We start from the raw sequence: 25,000 nt of genomic DNA on the forward strand, positions 1-25,000 counted from the left end.
TGGCACCAGTATCACAATTACTGTTCTCTGATCCTAGTACTTCTACATTGGGATTACAAATCCTACTTGAGTTCTGAATAGGGTTATTTGTTTCTTCTAATCCTTGTGCATTATTGGGAGAAGAAACTACAGGAACAGAAGGAATCATTGTATCTTTTAATAGTGATGATTCATCAGTTACTCTAGTATTATACATTTTTCTCTCAAATAACTGCGTTAGGTGACGCTTCCAAGTCAAAATACCATTAACATCTACAGAAACTAAATAATTCCTTTCACCCAGAACTTTGATAATCTTAGCTTCTACCCATTCTGGTCCTTTACCAAAATTCCTGGCATATACTGCATCACCAACTCTGAATTTAGACTCATGAACGTAAAACTCATCTCCTTGTTTAGGCATTATAACATCTAGTGGACCCTTAAATTTCCTTCCAAATAGTAATTCAGCTGGGGAGCAGCCAGTAGAAGACTGTACTGTACGTCTATAGGTAAACAAAAATTTTGTCATTCTGGTTTTTACAGGCAATTTACAATCAAACTTTTTGAAATTAGTTTTGAATATTCGGACAGCCCGTTCTGCAAGCCCATTTGTACTTGGATTATATGGTGCTCCTGAACAATGTCTAACACCATTTTTCTGAAAGAAATTCTGAGTCTCCCTAGCCATAAAACAAGTTGCATTATCAGATGCAATTGTGTCAGGAATACCATAATTAGCAAAACACGACCTTAAACATTGTATGGTATCCTCTGAAGTTATATTCTTACAAGCATAGACATCAATAAATTTAGAAAAGGAATCAATAATAATCAAATATTGCATGTTGTCAAAGGGCCCACAATAATCTACATGCAAGCGGGACCAAGGTCTATCTACTGACGGCCAAGATAAAGGTGAAATGGCATTATGTTTGAGATTTGTTATACATAATGCACAGTTAGAAGTTATTTGTTCCAAATCTTGGTCCATATTAGGCCAGTATACAAAAGACCTTGCTTCGGTTTTCATGGCAGCAATACCCTTGTGGCCCTCATGAAGCATTTCCATAACACGCTTTCTCAACATTTCAGGAACCAAAATACGATTCCTATACAGTAATACATTATCATGCAAGGAAAGATCATTTCTCAATTTATGGAATGGTAACATACAATTTTCCATCACATTTTCCTTGGGGAACCCCCTCCTTACATAATCTCTTACTCTGCATAAAACAGTGTCTCTTTCTATACATTCTTTTACCATTGTAACATCAAAAGAATTCTTATCCAAAATATTAATCAAATTTACATATTCTCCTGGTACATGAAAATCAGTATCATCTCTACATAATGGTAGCCTACTAAGAGCATCTGCCACTGTATTATGCACTCCCTTAATGTGCTCAATTTTAAAATCAAAACCTGATAGGAATAAAGCCCACCTTTGAATACGAGCATTAGATAATTGTGGAATACTCTTACTAGGGTTAAATAGATGAGTCAAGGGTTTATGGTCCATCCTAATAACGAACTTCCTACCCAAAAGGAAATCAGAAAACTTCTTGACTCCAAAAATAATGGATAAAGCCTCTCTATCAATTTGAGAATAATTACACTCAGCATTAGCTAATTTTCTACATTTGAACGAAATGGTAGACATTTTACCTTATATTCTTGTTTAAGAACAGCTCCCACTCCTACAGGGCTAGCATCAACTTCTAAAATCATGGTAGCATTGGGGTTAAAATTATCCAAAATATCAGCTCTACCCAAGGCTTCCTTAATACACTGAAAAGCTTCTTCATGAACTGCTGACCAATGAAACTCAACATTCTTTTGTGTCAAATTATATAAAGGACATAAAATAGAACTGAACTGAGGTACAAACCTATTGGAGTAAGTGCATAACCCCAAAAATGATTTCAAAGACTGGACAGACTGGGGGTTGGAGCTTCCAAAATTGCCTCTATTTTCTTTGGGTCAGGTTTAATTCCCTCACAACTTAAAATGTATCCTAAATAAGGTACTTCCCTAGAAACGATAATACATTTATCTTTATTCAATTTAACATTTCTCAGTTGCAAAATTGATAAAACCTTACTTAAACTCCTGTCATGTTCCTCTTTGGTAGCTCCGACAATCAATATGTCATCTAAAAATACATGAACACCCTCAATATTTGGCAATAATTCTGAAATAAACCTCTGAAATATACCTGGTGCTGACGACAACCCAAAAGGCAATCGGTGGAACTTATATAATCCCAAATGAGTATTCATGATTAAATATTGTTGAGAATTCTCACTCACAGATACCTGTAAATATGCATTTTTCAAATCCAATTTTGAAATATACTGACAAGAACCTACATTTGCCAAAATATCATCCAATCTCGGTAATGAAAAGGTATTAACACTTGTTTGGGTATTGGGATACTTAAAATATACACAAATCCTTATTTCACCATTATGTTTCATTACAGGAACAATAGGACTGGCCCAATCTCCTGCATGCTCGACCTTGCTCACTATATTTTTACTTTCCAGTTCTTTCAAACTATTCTCAATTTTACATTTATAATAATAAGGCACAGATCTGGCTTTAAAATACTTAGGCACAGCATTTTCTTTTAACATCAATTGACATTCATAATTTGTAATGGGTGATCCTTCCACCACCTGATACTCATTGAACATTTTTACACTATCAAGCTTAAGCCTAGATGCGCTACTTGGGGTAATAAGAGGACCTTTAAATTTATCATCACTCACATTATAAACTTGTACCCACTGGTATTTCAATTTCTTCATCAAAGACCTGCCTGCTAAATTTAAATCATTATCTACAACAAAAAACTTTTGTCCCTTGACCATTTGGCCTTTAAAAGAAACATCACAATTTATTTCACCATACACCTGCATTTCCGCTTTATCAAAATTAGCTAAGCGTTTCCTTGTTGGTAATGGTGTTAAATTCAATTTATTAGCATCATGCCGTGAAATAGTGGATGCACCACTGCCAGTGTCTAATTCAAATTCTAGGGGAAACCCATTTAACCTTAAAATTTCTCTATATGGTTCCTCATAATCATCGACAAGGTCAATAGAATTCACATAAAATTCAAAAAGTTTCAATAAATCATAAGAATCATGAAAATTTTCATTAACAGGAATATGCTTACTAGTAGACTCGTCTACATCATGCACTGTATTAACATTCCTAGATTTATTTCTAACCTTTTTATTGGAACACACTGTACTCACATGGCCTTCCTTGCCACAGCAATAACATTTAGCATTCTTAAATTTACAATTATCAGCTAAATGGTTATCACGCCCACAATGAATGCATTTACCTTGAGCTTTACCATAATCACTTTTACCTCTACCCTTAGAGTCTGCACTAGAATTAGGCCTAGGCCTAGTTACTTTATGCCTAACCTTGTTAACGGTACCTGATGGCCTATTATCTGTAAAAGAACATGAAGTAGGACTACACTCGGTAACATAGGCAGTTTCTAAATTGGTAACCTTGGCAAGTAAATCACGAGAGGAGATGGATTTAAACTCAAAAGGATCAGCTAATAAAACCTTAAAATATACTTCATTATCAATACCAACCAATAACTATTCCTTCAACCTTCGGTCAAACTCATTATTAAATTCACACTGTTGAGCTAATAATTCAAGTTCTGCATAATATTCCTTCACTGACTCACTACTTTTCTTCTTCCTCTGTAGGAAATCACATAATGCTCTATGATAACTTGGTTTCGTTATGAAATGAGACTTAAGTTGATTTACTAGGTCATCAAAAGGAACTGCAGACGGCAATTTCGGTGCTGTTAACTTACAGATCGTGGAAATAAGTCTCTACTCCCACTGAAGAAAGCAACAAAGCACTTTTTGCTGTCGCCTCGGTTACTTTGTTTACTTCACAATTCATGGAAAATAGATCCAGCCAACAAGATAATTCCAACTTATCTGGATTGAATTCGGGAATTGCCGGTCTCCTTGCTGCTGCCATCCTTCCTGACTGGGTATGGAACTTCGGTAAATCGGTAGTCCCCAACAATTACAGCTGAACTCAGGCTACTCACTGGAGTCTGGACGTTGGCCAGGCCTAAACTGGGTGTGCTAGGCTAGATACGGCCGGCTGTCATTGGTACACTAACTCTGCTTCCATATGACATACCTCTTTGTACACTGGGTTCTTCCTCGTCGCCACTGTTACATCCTTGTCCCTTTAGTACTTAGGTCCCAAGAAGACAGGTTGGTAATTCATGTACTTTATTCTGGTAAATCAAATACAAGTAAGCAGACCCATGCTTCTGCTGGCGTCACAGTTCGTGGATGGCGGGGAAGACAACAACAACAACAACTCAAAGGTTCAACATAGTAGAATGAGAGAGTAGTGTTTCTCAATACATTACACCCATTGAAGACTACATACCAGCACATCTAAGATAATACAAATGTCTATGCTTTGGTCACCACCATAATGTCTACGGGTTGCATCATCTTGTCCATATGCATCCAGAAGTACCAAAGTTCGGATTGCATCAGTGTCCACTCAAAAGGAAAAACTAATCATCCATGATTTCCCAGCTGGTCTCGTCCACACCATGACAGGAAGAGAAGAGGCCCAGCAAAATTAGAGAAAATTGATTCAAAGAAAAGAATACTACTTGAAAACTCTTTAGTTCCATCATCATACCAACAGTAGCTAATCATGCCTAAGAGATCTGTGAATCTCTCAAGAAACTTCAAGGCTTTGAGTTCTGGGGTTAGTTGGGTTGCACATCAGAAACTAAAAGGAAGTGACAGTGTACCACCAGGATTGGTACCTATGGTTTGATTTGACTCAATATTGGTAACCTCACCAGGCATAGACACCAGTTGCTTGGTTTAAACACTTCTTTTGCCCACAAAATATAACAGATTCTTTACATTTCTTATTATTATTATTATTATTATTATTATTATTATTATTATTATTATTATTATTATTATCACTAACCAAGCTACAACCCTAGTTACAAAAGCAGCACGCTATAAACCCAAGGCCCCAAACAGGGAAAAATAACCCAGTGAGGAAGGGAAATAAGGAAATGAATAAACTGTATGGAAAGAAATAGAAAATTAGAATTGAATATTTTAATAACAGTAACAACATTAAAAGCCAGGATATAATCAGCCTTAGCTAGTCCACTGCTGACAAAGGCCTTCCACTCACATCTGTTTATGGTCTATCTATGACCGTCTATACCCGAAAATATCCCATATAGTCAATCTATCATCTTCTCTTCCCTCCCCTTCTTTGTTTGCAATCTCTAGGACCATATCTGTTATTGTTAACCTTCTTTCCCACCGTTATCTCTACATTGACGGGTCGATTGCTGATGCGCCCTCTCTAATGCCTTCCATCAGAAGCATCATCTTTCACCAAACCTTTTCTCTTCATATCATCTTTACCTTATGTCTCAATCTAATTCTCTACCTGGCTCTTGATCTTCTTCTTATAACAGGGTCTTCCAAAGCACTCCTCACTCCTTTCCCCCCATTCATCCTCTACACTGACCCACACTTTCTCAGTTGTGACTCTCCTATTACCTCTGTAATATGTAGGACGCCTGCCATTCTTCTTATTTCATCACTTTCCAATTTTACAAGCAGTAATATTTCCATAATCCACCTTAGCATTCTCATCTTTGTTCTTCTAAGCTTTGCTTCTTCTTTTACTCTTAAAACTTAGGTTTCTGATCCATACACCAGCACTGGTCTTGTTATTGTGCTATAGATCTTGACTTTTACCTTAATTGGCATTTTCTTATCACATACCACCCTCTACTGCACTCCACTTCCCGCAAGCTGCTTTTACCCAATTCTCAATTTCAGCCTCACATCCTTCCACCTGACTTATGGTAGATCCAAAGTATCTAAATTGTCCCCCCCCCCTATTTTATGACTAACCCTCTATTTTTGTGCATAGTTTTCCTGTCCTTACCATCTTTACTGCTCACCATAGCTTCAGTCTTATCCACACTTACTCTCACACCAACCCATTTCAGACTCTCTTGCCACTCTACCACCCTTATCTGTAAGTCTTCCTCATTTTCAGTGGTAATATCAACTGTACATAGCAACTCCCACTACCTTTAATTTCTGATCTCTTGACTTACACATTCATGACCAACACAAATAGAAACAGGCTTAATGCTGACCCCTGGTGTAATCCAATACTAAATTCTGAGATTTCTGTTTCCCCAACAGCTGTTATTACTTTAGCCCTTGTTCTTATGTACATCATCTATACCATTATAACCAACTTCTCTGGGACTTACCTCATCCTCAAGTCAGGATGCCAGAGAACTTCAAATCAATCAATCAATCAATCAATCCTCATCCTCAAGCACCAAAACATCACTTCTCTTCTTGGTATTCTATCATAAGCCTTTTTCTAGATCTATAAAAGGATGAAAGAGCCTATTTTTCCTCTAGCCTCTTTTGTTGTAGCTGCCTTACTATAAAGATTGGCATCCTCAGTCCCCCTCCCCTTCATGAAACCATACAGCTGTTTCCCAATTTTCACAATCTCTCTCAATCTCTAATCTAGTGCCCTCTTAAAATTTTCCAAACCATGCTCTGTTACTCTAATTCGTCTGTATTTACCAAAATCCATGACATCATACTTTTGCTTCAAAATAGATACCACGAAATTCTTCTCCCAGTCTTTGGACATTAATTTTTCTTTCCATATTGCTCTTGATAAATCCAGTATCAATTCTTCCCCTCAGTAGCTAGTGTCTTGACCATTTCACACTGACCCTCCGCCCTCCATGCTTCTCCCAGCTCCTCTCTCTCATATTTGTGTTGTTGTTGCTGTTTCAGATTTCCTGGCCCTTACAGCCAGGCACAGGATATTGCAAACTTACAGCTTGTAGGTATATGGTTAGATTATTTTAGGTATGTAGGTGATTTAGGATATGGGATGATCAGCGCGGTTATGGGGCAGCCAATTCCATTATATAATACTCCCCGAGTTTTGTAGGTCGAGAGGTGCCCGGTCCCTTCCCAGGTAGGGAATAGCATTGCATAAGAAATGGGTGTCAGCATAACACATCATCACTATCTTCATCCCATATCTGTATGACAAAAGACTAATCTGTAAAATTCTAAAATAATAGAACAAATATATACTAGAGTCACAGGTAAGTAAATCTAGAAATAAATCACAGGTAAGTATGCGATGGAATGACAGGTAAGTAATTGTAATTGCATATAAATTAGATTATGAATAATAAGTGAAAAGTTAAAACAAGTATATATAAACTAGAATGACAGGTAAGTATATGTAGAAAAAAAAAACACAGACAAGTATGCATTGGAATGGCAGTTAAGTAATTGTGATTGCAAATGAATTAGCTAATGAATAAGTGAGAAATTAAAAGAAGTATACATAAACTAGAATGACAGGTAAGTGAATTTAAAAAAAAAATCTCAGGTAAGTGAATATGCAATGCAATGATAGGTAAGTAAGTCTAGGGAAAATCCAAGATAGTAATAATAATAATAATAATAATATGATACTACTACTACTACTACTACTACTACTACTACTACTACTACTAATAATAATAATAATAATAATAATAGTAACAACAACTACAACAACAACACCAACACCACCATCAAAAACAGAAATACTTACTTTGCATGTTTGTTGGTGATGTACATCTTGAAAGATGATACCACCAACTGTTCATCAATGGTAGGATGAGGGTCGGGCACATAAACATTCTTTCAGGCATCAACAAAACTATCCCACAGAGTCCTGATAGGTGCCAGCTTGTCCACTATCATTCTTTTGGTTCGAGGCTGGGAGTTGTTAAACCCGAGGACCTTCATCAGGAAGGGAAATCATGCATTACTCATTGTGCTTCTGTAGAGCGAACTTCCTTTAAATAGGGAAAACATTTGGGCAACAGACACATGATTATCATTCTTGAAACCTGTCATTATAAGGATGTCAATCAGAGCCTTTGGTTTACAGATGCTGGTATCATCTGTAGTCGTTTTTTAAGCTTTATATGGGCTCTACAACCAAAATCTTACCATTTGTGTAAACAGCCATTGCTGCCAACTCCCCATCTGGAATAAAGAGTTCAAAAGCTCATGTTGATTCCTAGATTCATTGGCTCACTTTGTCAACGACCTTGGTGACACTAAATGGAGGCTAGAACCTTAGGCGAATCTAAGATTGTGATCCCGGTGGCAAATATTTCCATCCCTACTCTTCAGTTCCTTTGTAGTAAGAGTTGGCACTGCCACAGTTTTGGCATTGGTTGATGGTACAGGGTTGGCAATGGTTGATGGCACAAGGGGGCACTGGTTGATGGCAAAGTGGTGGCACTGGTTTATGGCACAGTAGTGGCACTGGTTGATGGCATAGAGGTGGCACTCAAGGATGTTTGAAAGTTAAATGATGTTCCAGGAGCCTGCAACGTCATTTGTACCGACGCCCCTTCCTTCACATTACTTGAGGGAACTAACATGGCACTAAATTTCCCATTGCCAACTGTCACTGGCACTGATACAGGCATCGATACTGAAGGCAATGACATCACAAAGGATTTTTCTGGTAACAACGGGGTATCCCAAATACTGTGAGACTTTAACGTTGAGATGATGGTAGCACTCCCGAAGGGACTCCTGAAGGAGGTCAAGGTCAGCAGCAGGTCATCAACGTCTTCTTCATTGCTGCTGTTTAGTACATTCCTCATACTTCTCTTGGAAGTAAATTGCAGAGAGGGCGAGAGGGGAAAGTAGCTGCCATATCACCCAGTCACGTCGTCCTCCTCTAACCTGTCGCAGGACTTTTGGTACACAGCCTTGTTCACACATCGTTTTCAGATTCCAAAAAGTCCTAAATTTTCTTCTTGGGTGGGAGTCGTTTTGGCATCTTTGATACCTGAAAAGAAAAAAAAACACATTTTAGTTGTCCCTTATTTACCGGAAGATGGGGCCACACAGCCTCAAGATAACGAAGTCACTGCATATTGCCATTATTCATCAATATTAACACAAAATCTCATTAACTTTTATAAATATCACATTGAGATATATATCAAAATGTAAAAGTATACCATATTAAGATTTGTACTTCAGCCATAGCATAGTACCCACTTGGTGATTAACAAACGTTTGAGGGTTTGTTAGCTGGCAAATATCTAGACCTCAATCTGATGCGTCCTCTCTCGAACGATATACATCTCCAAATGATGCTGCACACTTCGAAATCCAGGGATAAGCTGAAATAATAAGTGGAATCTCAAAAAAAGGTCCCTACATTGGGTCAACGATGCTCCCAAAGGGTGCATTCTTTACTTCTTCTACTGTTACCTCTGGAAAAGTTATCTTTTATATCAAAATTACATAGCCTTGTATAGAAATCCTCTTCAATTTTTATCACTCCATCCTTTTTGTTTATAATATTCCTATTTTCATCCTTTAAAAGAAATATCTGTTGAAACCTGTTTCAAGTTTTCTTTTCCTTAATATGGCGCTTCTTCCTTTCTTTGGTGTTTCCTTCATTTTGGTCTGATTGTATTGACGAATGTATTAGGTTCTTAATTTGCTTATTGATTTGGATAGTTGTGCTAATTCCATATATTCTCTCCTGGATTTTACCCTCATATCCAATCTTTTCTTTATTAGGTTTTTGTTGATTTCTGATAGTTTTTGTTGATCGTGTTTAGCAACTTTTCCACCTATCTCTTGTGCTGTTCCAGTACAATTTCGTTAAATTACAATTAATTTTTTCTCTACATGATTCCATTTCATCATGTAGCCGGGAGTACCTATTGCTAAACCAAACTTTCATCAGATTTTACTCTTCTGACATGAGTGCTCATTTTCTTTCTTAAAATTAGTTTTTCTCTTTTTGTTTCCTTATTTCTAGACAAATTTTACCTCTTTCCATACCATAATCGTTAGACTTTAACTTGTTTAACACTATTACATTTTTAACTAAATTAACGTTTTCACGAAACTAAAAGCCATTTCGTGTTTCATTTCTGCATTTGGGCTTCTCCATATCCAGTTTCCATGTTTGTTTTTTTCTTAATTAAAAAAAGTTGTCATGATTTATCGATATTTTTTTTCAGGAAATTTCATATGCATGTCTCCTCTGTCTTTTTTTTTTCTTATACCTATTCCAGATTTACCTGTTGCTGACTCTCATTACTTCTTTTGACCTACTTTATTATTGAAATCAACCCCCCAATAATGTCATATTCTATTTTTCTTCATAAAAAAAAATTTCCTCTGTTCTTGGTGCATGGGTCTCAGTGATCTTCAATTCATAAATAAATAAATAAATAAATATATATATATATATATATATATATATATATATATATATATATATATATATATATATATATATATATATATATATATATATATTTATTTATTTATCTAGGCGCACATACATTGTCATCCACACTTGGCCGAACAATATTTTCGGCACACTGCCACAGCTCCTTGGCAAGCGGTAATTTCCACAAATCTCAGCAAAATCACCTTTTATCTCGGGGCCAGTTTATTATCAACGTCATCATCACTTAACAAGTGGAATTCCTTAGACAGGCAGGGTCAATTCATTATTGTCAAAATCCGCCAGAGCAATCTAATTCAAGTCCTGATATAGGCCAGGTCAAAATCATTTGTAAGCATTCAAAAATCAAAGTCTCCAAAGAATGAATTACGAATGATAAAATAATAAACACAACACTTCCAATAATGATTGTAAATATAATTAAGGTAATTCAACATTCCAACCACTGACTCCTGCTGCAGTTACATAGAAAAAAGCTTTCTTCCCGGACATTTGCCTTTGTACTATGGTCTGCAACTGTCTTGGGGCAGTGTTCTCTTGCTTGAGGGCACACTATTTTATTTCATTTCCTTTCCTCGTTGATTTTTTAAAGTTTCCATAGTCCATATATGAAAGATTTATTCTAATGTTGGTACTGTTCTTTAAATATTTAATCTCAATCAGTAATTGATTTTTTGTAGTTCATTTCCTTATTTCCTTTCTTCACCGGGCTATATTCCCTGTTGGAGCCCTTGGGTTTATAGCATCCTACCTCTCCAACTAGTGTTATGGCTTAGCAAGTAATAACTAAATTAGGCACTCGGTAGAACGCATATCTTCGCCTATATCACGGTATATATTTCAAAATAGGCAAATGAATTATGCACTTTTGGCAATAGTTTCATGCAAATCAGATGAAATTGGCCACGATGGGGCCAAAATTTTTTTTTGAAGTTTTAGATATCTTTGCTTTGACTTATAACACACTAAAACTCCCAAAACGTAACAAATTTCTCCTTGGAGCATGGCCAATCATCCCTTCAATTTCCATGAGATTCGGTCAATCAGGTTTTGATTTATGGGAATCCCAAACACAAAGACAAATAAATACACAAACAAGGGAATGATATCACTATGTAATGTTGTATATCATAAGATAGGCAATTGATTTATGCATATTTGACCTTAGTTTTATGCAAATCGGATAAAAAAAAATGACAGCAATATAGCAAAAAAGATATTTTTTACAATTTCGTGACCTTGACCTTTAGACTCAATTGCTCCTAAAATCTAGTCAAATTGTTCTTGAATCATGAGCACTCATCCCACCAAATTTCATGAGACTCGGTCGAATAGTTTTTGAGTTTTGTGATTCACTTTTTACTCTTCCGTGCTCTTGGCCTTGACTTTTGATCCGATCACTCCTAAAACCTGATAAAATTGTCCTGGGATCAATCCACCAAATTTAATGTTATTAGGTCAAACAGTTTTTGAGCTATGCGAATCACAAACACACAGACAGACAACTACTAACACATAACCTTCGCCGCAACGAAGTCGGGAAAGGTAATAATAATAATAATTCGCTACTGCCATAACCTATATAACAAAACAAAGTAAACACATTACAGTTATACAGTCTGTGTTGCTACAAACAATCATTACACACTCTCTCTCTCTCTCTCTCTCTCTCTCTCTCTCTCTCTCTCTCTCTCTCTCTCTCTCTCTCTCTCTCTCTCTCTCTCTCTCTCTTTGCTAAAGTATTTGGCATACAAACAAAATGAAAAAAAAAAAATAAGACAAAAATCGATCTTCTGCACAACAAGGATCATTTTCCAAAGGTGGCCTGTTCTACCCATTAGATCTTTAGCACTCCCAGCAGTAGGACGCATTTGTCAAATACAAAAATAATGTCCTGTCGCCTCCATCACAACGCTGCCCCCCCCCCCCCACCCCCAGTATTTATAGATTCCAGAATTTCAAGAAAAGAGTTTGGTTGTGAGGATGGAGAACGATGGAGTGGAGTGAGAACTTGTAGAAGCTGTGAGGAATGTGATGGTGGAGGAAGCAGGAAAAAATTATGTATGAACTTAAATTCAATATAATCTCATACGTTCCTAATTCTGTCATAATACCGATTCTAATATATAAGTTATTGACAAAAATTATCAATTTTATAATTAGTTTAGCAATGTATTTTGTCCCGATTGAATACTATTCCGTAAACACAAACTAAGAGTCAGATCTCTCTCTCTCTCTCTCTCTCTCTTAGGTTATATATATATATATATATATATATATATATATATATATATATATATATATATATATATATATATATATATATATATATATATATATGTATACACTGTATATAAATATATATATATATATATATATATATATATATATATATATATATATATATATATATATATATATATATGTATACACTGTATATATATATATATATATATATATATATATATATATATATATATATATATATATATATATATATATATATATTTATATATATAAATATATATATATATATATATATATATATTTATATATATATATATATATATATATATATATATATATATATATATATATATATATATATATATATATATATATATATATATATATATAGATTCACTGTATATATATATATATATTTATATATATATATATATATATATATATATATATATATATATATATATATATATATATATATATATATATATATATGTATGTATTTATATATATATATATATCAGAAAAGTATGGTGAAGGGCATAGTAGGTGTTGGATGTGTTTGGGGGAAGGAGACATTAACATATTTTTGTCGGCAATGATTGAAAATCATAATCACGTGATACAGGACCATTTGTTGTGTTATTTGATGTGACAGGAAAGTTATTGGCTAGAATAATGGATCAAGGAATACCATTGTTTATAAATTTTGTGCAGGCTGGAAAACCTTACTTATACACAATTCCCAAACCAATAATATTTAATTTTCTGATCATGGCATTTACACAATTGGTATGCAACAATTCAGCACGTACGAGCAAGTATTTTAGGTAAGACTTGTGTTCATATGGGCAGTTAGAGACCAATTATAGATCCTCTTCATATAACTTTATATCCTCCCCTAAGTTACATTAAGTGAGATTAGGCTAGAAGTATTCATTGTTTCTTGGCCTCGTTGAGTGTTTTTCTTTTTTTTTTTCTTTTTCTAAAGATGCGGTTTACAATGTTGTAAGAAAATGTTTGGCACCACAAACACAATATCATCTTTTAATGCTTAGAATATTTGCATGGTATAAGCTTTAAGGATTCTCTGTCATAGTTACTGACTACGTGTTAATTAAAATGAAAAAAAAAAAAAATAAAATGCATCGCTCTTTAACAACGTCAAGTAGTCTAGTTGAGCATCATGTCAATGAGAATGTCTGCATTCACTTATACAGAAAATATATTGTTTTAATTGCAACCATGGTTTGGAACACATGTTGATTTTATGTCCCCACTAAATAACTTCTGGTTCCAGTTATTTCATAGTTAACAAGGAAATATGTATAATAAGTCAGTATTGATAAAATGGTTGGTAAGAGACACTATAATTTCATAGTTGTATATATATTGATTATAAAATGACCCCAGGAAATGCAAAGTGATTATCAAGGAGAATAGTGTAAAAGCCAGACTAGAGTGACCTAGTAGTGTGCTGGGATGTAAAGTGTTCAAAGGTGTCGAGTTCATCATTACATTACTTCTTTCTGTCTGTTGGCTTTCTTCAAAATAATACTGTACACAGAGCCACTCCACTTTGGTTTTATGAGTTAGCCAATCTCTGAATGCTTGATTCACGTATGCAATGTGACCCTTTTACCAAAATTAAAAAAAGGTAAACATAGAGGTTTAGTTAATCATCATTGCATTACGCAAGTCAACAGAGAGAGAGAGAGAGAGAGAGAGAGAGAGAGAGAGAGAGAGAGAGAGAGGGAGAGAGAGAGAGAGAGTATTAAAAGGATTTTGGATGTCCAAGACTTTTGAGGCCATTCGCGGAAATCCCTTTGTTCATGGCTAGAGTGAATTAGTTTAAACATATAGAGAGTTTTTATTATCTAGACTAACTTGATCTGGAATTCGTTTAGGGTTAACTATTCACTATATACTAGAAGTCTGTTCCACGTATTATAACATTGAGTGGTGTTGTATTTTTTTCAATTGCAGTTTGCATCTGTGAGGCGAGAGAGAGAGAGAGAGAGAGAGAGAGAGAGAGAGAGAGAGAGAGAGAGAGAGAGAGAGAGAGTGAGAGAGAGAGAGAGAAAGAGAGAGAGAGAGAGAGTCATAATTTGTGTTTACAAAAGAGTTTTAAGTTAGGACAAAATAAATAGCCAAAATAATTGAAAATTCAGTAATTTTGGATAACAAGTTGTTTGCAAGAATGGTATGGCAAATTCCACAACAAATACTTTGAAATTAAGATCAATTTGATGATAGAATTAGGAACGTATGGAATTATATTGAATTTACGTTCATGCATACTTTTTCCTACTTACCATCACACCTCATACAGCTCTAACAAGTACTCCCACCCCCTCCCCCCCCCCCCTCGTCCTCGCCATTAAGAACCAAACTATTCATTGTGTGCCATCTGTTGGCGAAATATGCTTGTTTTATACACCTGAAATCCTCGAATCTATACATATTGGGGGTTACAATGGGGTACCGGAAACAACAGGATATTTGTGCTTGACTGTACTATAACTGCCAGCAACCTCGACCATTTGTTCCACTACTGCTGTGGACTGAGAACTGAGAGGGGGTTGTTGTATTCATGTCTGAGGTTTAGTTATATTTTCATTGCCACGTTGGCTATTGCAGTTTTTTGATAGTGCGGGACTTTTGTCTACTCGGCCACAACAAACCAACCTAGTATGGGTGGCCTGAGTAGTACAGGTTTGTGATAATGGCAATAAACCAGCTCTCTCACCATGTTAAGATATCCCCCTTCAGATATGATATATATAAACATATATATGTATATATATATATATATATATATATATATATATATATATATATATATATATATATATATATATATATTTACATTTATATATATATATATATATATATATATATATATATATATATATATATATATATATATATATATATATATATATATATATATATATACACATATATATACATATATATGTATGTACATATATTCGAATAAGCCATGTATTTTTGATACATTAATGTCTAGATTCTCTTAACGACATCGGGATCTGAGTCCTAGGCGAAATCACACAAGGACAAGAGCTTGTTATTAATATATATATATTATATATATACTGTATATATACAGTATATATATGTTATAAAAAATACAGGGTTTATTTGAATATATACATACATATATATATATATATATATATATATATATATATATATATATATATATATATATATATATATATATATATATATATGGTAATTAATTACAACACCACGCTCTCCATTTACTCCAAAATAATGCAATCCTGCAGATTTCATCTTCTTGCACAGTAATTAGGTGGTTATTTAAATTCTGGGAAAGCAATAATTAGCAAGTTATGTTGAGGAAGGGGGAAGGGGTTATAAAAAGAAAATAGCTCGGTTTCCTCACTGAACGACTGGGAACTGACATGTCAACACAGTCAAGCAAACAGAATTCGTGATGCTAGCGTATATAAATAGAAGTTCGTGATGCCAGCGTACATTTGATGTACTGTATATTCAAAATATACTTAATTAAAAATGGATTCATTACTCAAAAGTGTCCATGAAATATGCAATTCATAAATAGTGACACTTTTGACTAATCACTAATTTTTCATTAAGTATATTTTGAATATACAGTATATCAAATGTACGCTGGCGTCAAGAACTTCTGTTTATGTACGCTGGCATCACGAATTCTGTTTGCTTGACTATGTTGACATGCCAGTTCCAAGTCGTTTGGTGAGGAAACTGAACTATTTTTTTTACAACCCCTTCCCCCTTCCTCAACATATCTTGCTAAATATTGCTTTCCCAGAATTTAGATAACCACCTAATTACTGTGCAAGCTGAGAACTGCAGGATTGCATTATTTTGGAGTAAATGGAGAGCGTGGTGTTGTAAACAATTACTATATATATATATATATATATATATATATATATATATATATATATATATATATATATATATATATATATATATATATATATAATATACATATACATACATATGCTGTTACTGTTCTTAAAATATTTTATATTAACTGTTCATTACTTTTTTTCTGTAGTTTTTTATTTTCTTATTTCCTGTGGGAGCCCTTGGGCTTATAGCTTCCTGCATTTCTGACAAGGGTTGTAGCTCAGCTTATAATATATATATATATATATATATATATATATATATATATATATATATATATATATATATATATATTTTCTATGCCTCCTGTGGCCGCGGGGGCATATGAAAATTAGAATAGCGCCGTTATCCCTGCGTGTCGTAAGAGGCGACTAAAAGGGACGGGACGAGGTGGCTGGGAACCCCCTGTCCTGTATCTACATCCCGTGAGACAGCAACAAAGAGATGGAGCTTGGGGGAGAGTGACTGCTCCCCGCACTCTAGTTTTGTGGGGTTTGAATGTGCGTGGATGTAGTACGATAGAGAGTAAAAGATGTGAAATTGGAAGCATGTTTAGGAATAGAAGGATGGATGTGTGAGACGAAGATGAAAGGAAAGGGTGAAGTGATGTTTGGTGAAATGTTCGGTAGAGTGTCTGGGATTGAAAGGGGAAGAGCGAGAGAGGGTGTGGCTTTATTGCTGAGTGAATGGATGACAGGTAAAGTAGTGGAATGGAAGGAGATAACATCTAGGTTAATGTGGGTAAGTGTTAGGTTGGGTAGGGAATGTTGGGCGTTTGTCAGTGCGTATGGGCCAGGTAGTGAGGAAAGTGAAGAGCGGAATGAGTTCTGGAATGAATTAACTAGGTGTGTAAAAGGACTGGGTAGAAGGAATTATGTAGTTGTCATGGATGATTTAAATGCTAGAGTGGGCGCTGGAGAGGTAGAAGGTGTCATTGGGAAGTATGGCGTACCAGGTGAAAATGAGAGTGGTGAGAGACTGGTGGATATGTGTGTTGAGCAAGAGATGGTGATAAGTAATAGCTTTTTCAAAAAGAAAGATAAAAATAAGTATACATGGGTAAGACTGGAAAATGGAAGAGTAGTAGAAAGGGCATTAATGGATTATGTGTTGATAACAAAAAGAATGTTTGGAAGATTAAAAGACGTGCACGTGTTTAGGGGTATGGCTAACGGTATGTCTGATCATTTTTTGGTGGAAGGAAAATTAGTTGTAGCAAAAGAGTGGGGGAATAGAGTAGGTGAATGTAAAAGGGAGCTAGTGAGGGTTGAAGAGCTAATAAAACTGGGGGTAAAAAGTAAATATCAGGAAAGGTTGAAAATGACATATGACGAAGTGAAAGTAAGAGAAACTGGCAATTTAGAGGAGGAGCGGAAGTTAGTAAAAGAAAATTTTGTTGGGATTGCAAGTGATGTGTGTGTATTAGAGTAAAGTAAATTTTCTATTAAAGTAAATGTCTCATTTGTTTAAGTCAGCCTTGTTCTAGTTTTAAGTGGTTTCCACTATAGCTTAAATTAGTTTTAAAGTGGCGTGTCGTTGATTGTTTCTCGCCTACTCCCTCTTAATTACCTTGTTTTGAACTATAGTGTTAATAATTGTATTTTTTTTGCCCAAGTGATGACGAAAGAGTGTTGATGTCGTAGGTGGATGCTTGGACTGAAGACAGTTCATGCTTGAGCACTCTCCCATCCACAAACATTAAGCTGCATTGACCATTGAAAATTTTCCTGACGACCGCTTTTCTATTGAATTTGGACCACGGCTCTGGAAAGTGATTGACTAATTCTCGCCTTGGTTTATCATCTGCAGGTGCTCTTGTCACCTGCGACTTGAGCGTTGCCTTGCTTTTGGACAGTGTATTCCAGAGACTGGCCGGTGTTACTGCCACTTGCGACTGGAGTGCTCAGTGTTTTGGTCAGTTGAACAGCACTTAGTTTATTTTTCAATATTATTGTAGTGATTATATTATATTACCTTTCTCCCCTGATATATTTATTACTATGGAGGATTTTGTATTTGATCCGGCCGATTTTTTAGGTTCGGTCGACTGTATTAAGCATTTGCCGGTGTTAAGCAGACAACATTTAGTAGTGTGTGCGCAATGGCTAGATCTTCCGCTGAAGCCTGCGGGCTCTAAGAAAGAAGTCCTTTTGGCCATTCGTGATAGGATTTCTCACGATTTAGCGGAGGCCGAAAATTTAATTGAAGGAAGTAGAGATGATAGTGAAGGGGAAGGTAGTATATTTGAGGCCTATTCAGAGGATGAACCTGTGAGCCTGAAAGCGGGGCTAACGTTATTTGATGATCCTCCACGCACAGGTATTATTTTTGTAGGTCCCTCCGATATACACAAGGGTAGTGGTTCCACCAAAACCATTTATCCTAGGCCTGAGGAACCTCTAGTGTCGGTTCCTGTGTTGGGAGAATCCAAGGAGGAAGTAGAATTCAGATTAATTAGCAAACGGATTGAGTTAAGGAAATTAGAATTTGAGGAGAACGAGAGGGCAAGTTAGAGATGGCTAATATTAAATTGCAGATGGCTAGGTTGCAGGGGACCAATATGATCAGTTCCCCCAAGGGAAATTATAATGACAGGTTTAATTTGGGTGCTGCCCTGAAGTTGATGCCAGTGTTCGACGAGAAGAGCGTCCCTGAGTTCTTCAAGGCATTTGAGCGAGTTGCTACTCGATTGTCTTGGCCCTCAGAAATATGGACTGTATTGATCCAATGCAGGTTAGTGGGCAAGGCAATCCAGGTGTATAATGCCTTGGAGGAAGGAATTGCTAGGGACTACCATAAAGTCAAAGCACTGGTCCTTAAGGCATATGATTTGGTACCTAAGGCCTACCGTTTAAAATTCAGAAATGACAACAAACACTCTTCCCAGTCATTTGTAGAATTAGCGCGGGTTAAGAAGAACCAGTTCGACGACTGGATAAAGAGTCGTCAGGTAGTGTCGTTTGCGTCGTTGAGGAAAATGTTGCTCCTTGAAGAGTTCAAGAAGGCTTGTAGCAAGGAGTTACGAGTTCATCTTGAGGAGGTTAAGGTAGTGAAAGTGAGTAATGCCGCCCAATTGGCCGATGAATATATGTTGACTCATCGTTCGGGGGCCAGTAGCTTTAGTTATCCGGGTAGAACTGATCCATCTTCTCAGGTATTTAATAATTTAAATAGAGTAGAACCTTCCTCGCCTATGTCTAAAAATAATGCCAATTCTTTTTCAGGTGGTAATAAAGGGGGCATATCTGGAGGGCCTCCTCCTCAAAGTAGTTTTGGTAATAGAGGTATGCCCATGTCCAATACCCCTAATAGGTACAATAACCAAGGTTCTGGACGTCAAAGAACTTGCTTCTGGTGTAACAAACCAGGACAAACCAGTTCTGATGTTTGTTATAAGGGTGAAAATCCTCCCATAGTTAGCAGTAGCGTAGGCAGTAGTAATAATCCCTCCGCTAGTCCTAAGGTTTGCATGACTGAATTTTGACAAATATATATGGCCGGGTAAGATAATCCTTGAATCAGGCCACATCAATGTGAAGTTTTTAAGAGACACTGGATCAGCTCGGTCTCTGGTGTTAGGTACCTCTTTATCTGGTTTGAAAGCGTATTCAGGTAATTATGTTGTTCTGGGAGGGTTCCCGAACACTGTTGTCTCTGCCCCATTGGTGGAGGTTAGGTTATCTTTCCCAGGATATGATGGGGTTACCGAGTTGGCTGTTGTGGAAAATCTCCCTATCCATGGTATTGACGGCATTTTGGGAAATGACATGCTTAACAGGGAAGGTCGTGAATTATTTCCCATTTTGTCTGTTGAGGCTTATCCTGTTTTGGTAACGACCCGTGCCTCGGCCAGAGCTGCTGAATTAGATAAGGATGATGATTTTTTACTGAGTAGTTTAGAGGTAGATGTAGAAAGACCCTGGTCAGTAGATGAAATGAATAATTCTATTGTTACTAATGCTTTGAAACCCGACTGGGACCGTTCAGCTTTCATTAAGGCTCAGAAAGCTGAATTTAATTTTGAGTCAGGGGATATTAATGACCTGACTAGGCCTCGGTTTGGGTTGATCAATAATATATTGTATCGATTTAGTAGACCTACGTCTGATGATCCGAGTAAGACTTTTCGGATCGAACAAATGGTAGTCCCTTCTCAGTTTCAGGAATCAGTAGTTAGTCTCGCTCACGATAATTTCTTTTCAGGTCATTTTGGGGTATGGAAAACTTTCCATAAATTGGCCCAGTATTGTTGGTGGCCTGGGATGAAATTATCAGTAAAACGTTTTGTGAAAGAGTGTGAAGTTTGTCAGGTAATAGGAAAACCCAACCAGATTATTCAGAAGGCCCCCTTAAATCCTATTCCTGCTATAGGAGAGCCTTTTTCGGAATTGGTAGTAGATGTGGTAGGTCCTTTACCTAAGACAAAAACGGGTTTTGAGTATATTTTAACGATTATGGATAGAGCCTCTAGATTTCCCGAAGCTTGCCCGCTAAGGAAAATAACCTCTAAAGTAGTTTTTGAAAAACTAATTGAACTTTTTTCCCGATACGGTCTACCCCGGGTTATACAGACTGATTGTGGAACTAACTTCACTAGTAAAATGTTTAGGGGTAAATGTGCCGAACTGGCCATTCGGCACATTACGAGTGTTCCGTACCATCCGGAGAGTCAGGGTGTGCTGGAGAGGTTCCACCAAACGTTTAAATCTATATCAAAGAAAAATTGTTATGCCCATGGCAGTGAGTGGGACAAGGAACTTCTGCTAGCCCTGTTTGCAATCAGGAATCATCCCAATGCCTCCGCCGGTGTAGCCCCCTTCGACCTAATTTTTGGTCACAAAGTCCGTGGTCCTTTGGACATTTTTTTGTGAAGCATTTGGTGCCGATCGAAGGGGGGGAATAAAGGTAGGAGAATTTGTGGATGATTTAAGGAAACGCATGGTTAGCGCCTGGAAGTTTGCAAGGGATAATTTAGGTATTGCGCAAAATAGAATGAAGGTTGTTTATGACAGAAATTCTAAAGCCCATTCGTTTGAACCGGGGGAAATGGTGTTAGTTTTGAGTATGAACCCTGACAATTTTCTTGAACCTAGATATAAGGGTCCGTGGAAAGTTTTGAGGAAGTTGTCTGAGGTGAACTATGAGATTGAAGCTCCCAGTTCAAGCCAAAAGTGTAGGATTTTCCACATAAACAGGTTGAAAGCCTATCATGGTAAGACTGATGTTCCCTCAAAGGTTGTACCCGAACCAGTAGCTGTAGCTGTAAAAATGCCTCCTCAGGATTCGGAGGATTTATTGAATCAGGTTTCCTCCGATGCACTGTTTAGTAATGTACAGAATTTAGAAATGGTAGAGGAAAGTTTGAAGCATGTAGATCCTCTTCAAAGAAAGGATATGTCCAATTTAATATATTCTTTTTCAGATTTATTCGGAGACTCTCCTGGTAGAACTAGTTTTCTTTGTCATGACGTAGATGTAGGTAGTGCTTCCCCTGTTAAACAAAGTCCTTACCGGTTAAATCCGGTAAAGAGGGATTTAGTTGAGAAGGAAATTAAATATATGTTAGAACATGACCTCATTCAGCCTTCTGTTAGTCCTTGGAGTTCCCCTGTTGTTCTTGTGGGCAAAGCTGACGGGATGCTCCGCATGTGTGTGGACTATCGTAAGGTTAATGTCCACACCAAAAATGACTCCTTCCCCTTGCCACGTATTGATGACTGTCTCGACCAGATAAGTTCTTCCAAATTTATTATCAAACTAGATTTATTGAAGGGTTATTGGCAGGTTCCGTTATCTGATCAAGCCCGGGAAATTTCGGCATTTGTAACTCCTTTTGGGCTGTATGAATGTAAGGTTATGCCCTTTGGGATGAAGAATGCCGCGTGTACTTTTCAGCGGCTTATGAATAGGGTCATTTATGGTTTGAAGGGAACCAAAATTTACATTGATGATTTGGTAGTATACAGTAATGACTGGAGTACGCATATGGTGCGGTTGCGTAAAGTTTTTGAGGCTCTTAGGTCGGCTGGGTTGGTTATTAATTTAGCCAAGTGTGAATTTGGACAGGCCAAGGTATGTTATTTGGGTCACGAGGTTGGGTTAGGTCAAGTAGCCCCGAAGCAAGCTAACCTCGAGGCTATTATTAATTTGAAAAGGCCATGTAATGTTAGAGAGGTGAGAAGAGTTCTGGGAATGACAGGGTATTATCGCCGCTTTGTGCGGAATTTCTCAGACCTTGCGCAACCTCTGACTAATTTATTAGCGAAGGGAAGAAAATATTATTGGACTGATCAGTGTGAGGAAGCTTTTAATAAGCTTAAATCTATTTTATTGTCTAAACCTATTTTGACTTCCACCGATTTTCAGAAACCATTTGTAATAGCGGAAGATGCCAGTGATGTAGGATTAGGTGGTGTCCTTTTTCAAAGGGATAATGAAGGAGAGGTACACCCCATATCTTATTTTAGCCGAAAATTATTGTCGGCTGAAAGACGATATTCAACCATTGAAAAGGAGGCTTTAGCCCTGGTCCGTACTCTATTACATTTTAAGCCGTATGTTACTAATTTTTCTTTTCCTGTAGAGATTTGGACTGATCATAATCCTCTGGTGTTTATAGAGCGGATGAAAGGGGCCAACCAGAGGATCTTGCGTTGGGCTTTGTTACTGCTAGAATTTAAATTAGTAATTAAGCATATTAAGGGTTCTGAAAATAAAATTCCTGACGCACTCTCACGGAGTGGATAGGCCAGCCTTGCCTCCCTCGTACGCTGTCCTGCTCGTATCTCCAGTGAGTTAGGGTAAACACCCCTTCTAGTATATTTTAAATTGAGGGGTGTTTAGGTGAATATCCTGTCTTGGTTAGCGAGATTTTTGTAGGTGCTGTCCTAATTTGACATTGGTTGGTGAAATTGTGATAAAGATATCTCGTGTACTTGTTGGTGTTGGTTAAGATTAAGTGATTTATCTTGTATGTTGTCTGGGTTGTTTAATCCTAGTTTAACTTTTCATGTTAATGACCTTTGTATTATTGTTTTTGGTACCTGTTTTTCAGGTTGTGTATTTTTGGTAATTTAAAAAAAAAAAAAAGTTTTTTTTTTATTTCGGGGAGGAAGGTATTAGAGTAAAGTAAATTTTCTATGAAAGTAAATGTCTCATTTGTTTAAGTCAGCCTTGTTCTAGTTTTAAGTGGTTTCCACTATAGCTTAAAGTAGTTTTAAAGTGGTGTGTTGTTGATTGTTTCTCGCCTACTCCCTGCTTAATTGCCTTGTTTTGAACTATAGTGTTAATAATTGTATTTTGTTTGCCCGAGTGATGACGAAAGAGTGTTGATGTCGGAGGTGGGTGCTCGGACAGAAGACAGTTTGTGCTTGAGCACTCTCCCATCCACAAACATTAAGCTGCATTGACCATTGAAAATTTTCCTGACGACCGCTTTTCTATTGAATTTGGACCACGGCTCTGGAAAGTGATTGACGGATTCTCGTCTTGGTTTATCATATGCAGGTGCTCTTGTCACCTGCGACTTGAGTGTTGCCTTGCTTTTGGACAGTGTATTCCAGAGACTGGCCGGTGTTACTGTCACTTGCAACTGGAGTCTGCCCCGCCGTTTCCTGACGGGAGGGAGATCCCAGGGAATTGGCAGAGTCTCTGGCTACCTGGTCCTAGCTACCTATTGCAGCTGCAGCGATGTTGGGAGCATGCTAGCTCGTGAGGTGGCCCTACTTATTGAAAGGAAGAGAGGATGACGTTTTAAGTTGTGCCTCTCCCCTCATTTATTCTTACTAAGAAGTGAGGAGCCTTGTATTTATCTTTGTATTTAGGTTAGTGTATTTATGTGTATATCTTGTTTCATTTTTCTTTTGTCGTGGTAACCATAGGTACGGTTATCCCGGTGAAATTAGTTTTAAGGCAGGTTTGCTGAGTTGTTTTATAATAGGGAAATTGATTATAATCATTTTCATGTGCTTAGTAGCTAAGACGTCTTTTAGTCTACTAATTAATTTAAGGTTAATGTCTGGTCTGGCCAGCTAAGTTTAAGGATCCTATTAGGTTAATTATTTATTTTTACTATATCATTGTTTGAGCCTTAGCTCATTAATTATAGGGAATCCTGAGTGTTTCAGGTTTATGTGTATTGGTTATTTTTGATTGTCTGGTTGTGGTATTTGCAATGTCAGACAAGGTTGACTTGTATATTTGTTAGATTTAAGTATTAAATATTATAAAGTTTATTGAGTTGTTTTGTTTCTGCTGACCTTTAACCCTGAGTTACATTTTTACTGACAACAATCATTGAAAGAACTATAGTTACGCCTCCAAGGGGTTGTAACATTGTGGCAAGAAGGTTGTTGAAGGCAGCATGAGGAAGGGCAGTGAATGGTGGAATGAAGGAGTGGAGGTAAAACTGGAAGAGAAAAAGAGG

The sequence above is a fragment of the Palaemon carinicauda genome, chromosome 20, assembly GCF_036898095.1.
Source record: "Palaemon carinicauda isolate YSFRI2023 chromosome 20, ASM3689809v2, whole genome shotgun sequence".
NCBI classification, from domain to species: Eukaryota; Metazoa; Arthropoda; class Malacostraca; order Decapoda; family Palaemonidae; genus Palaemon; species Palaemon carinicauda.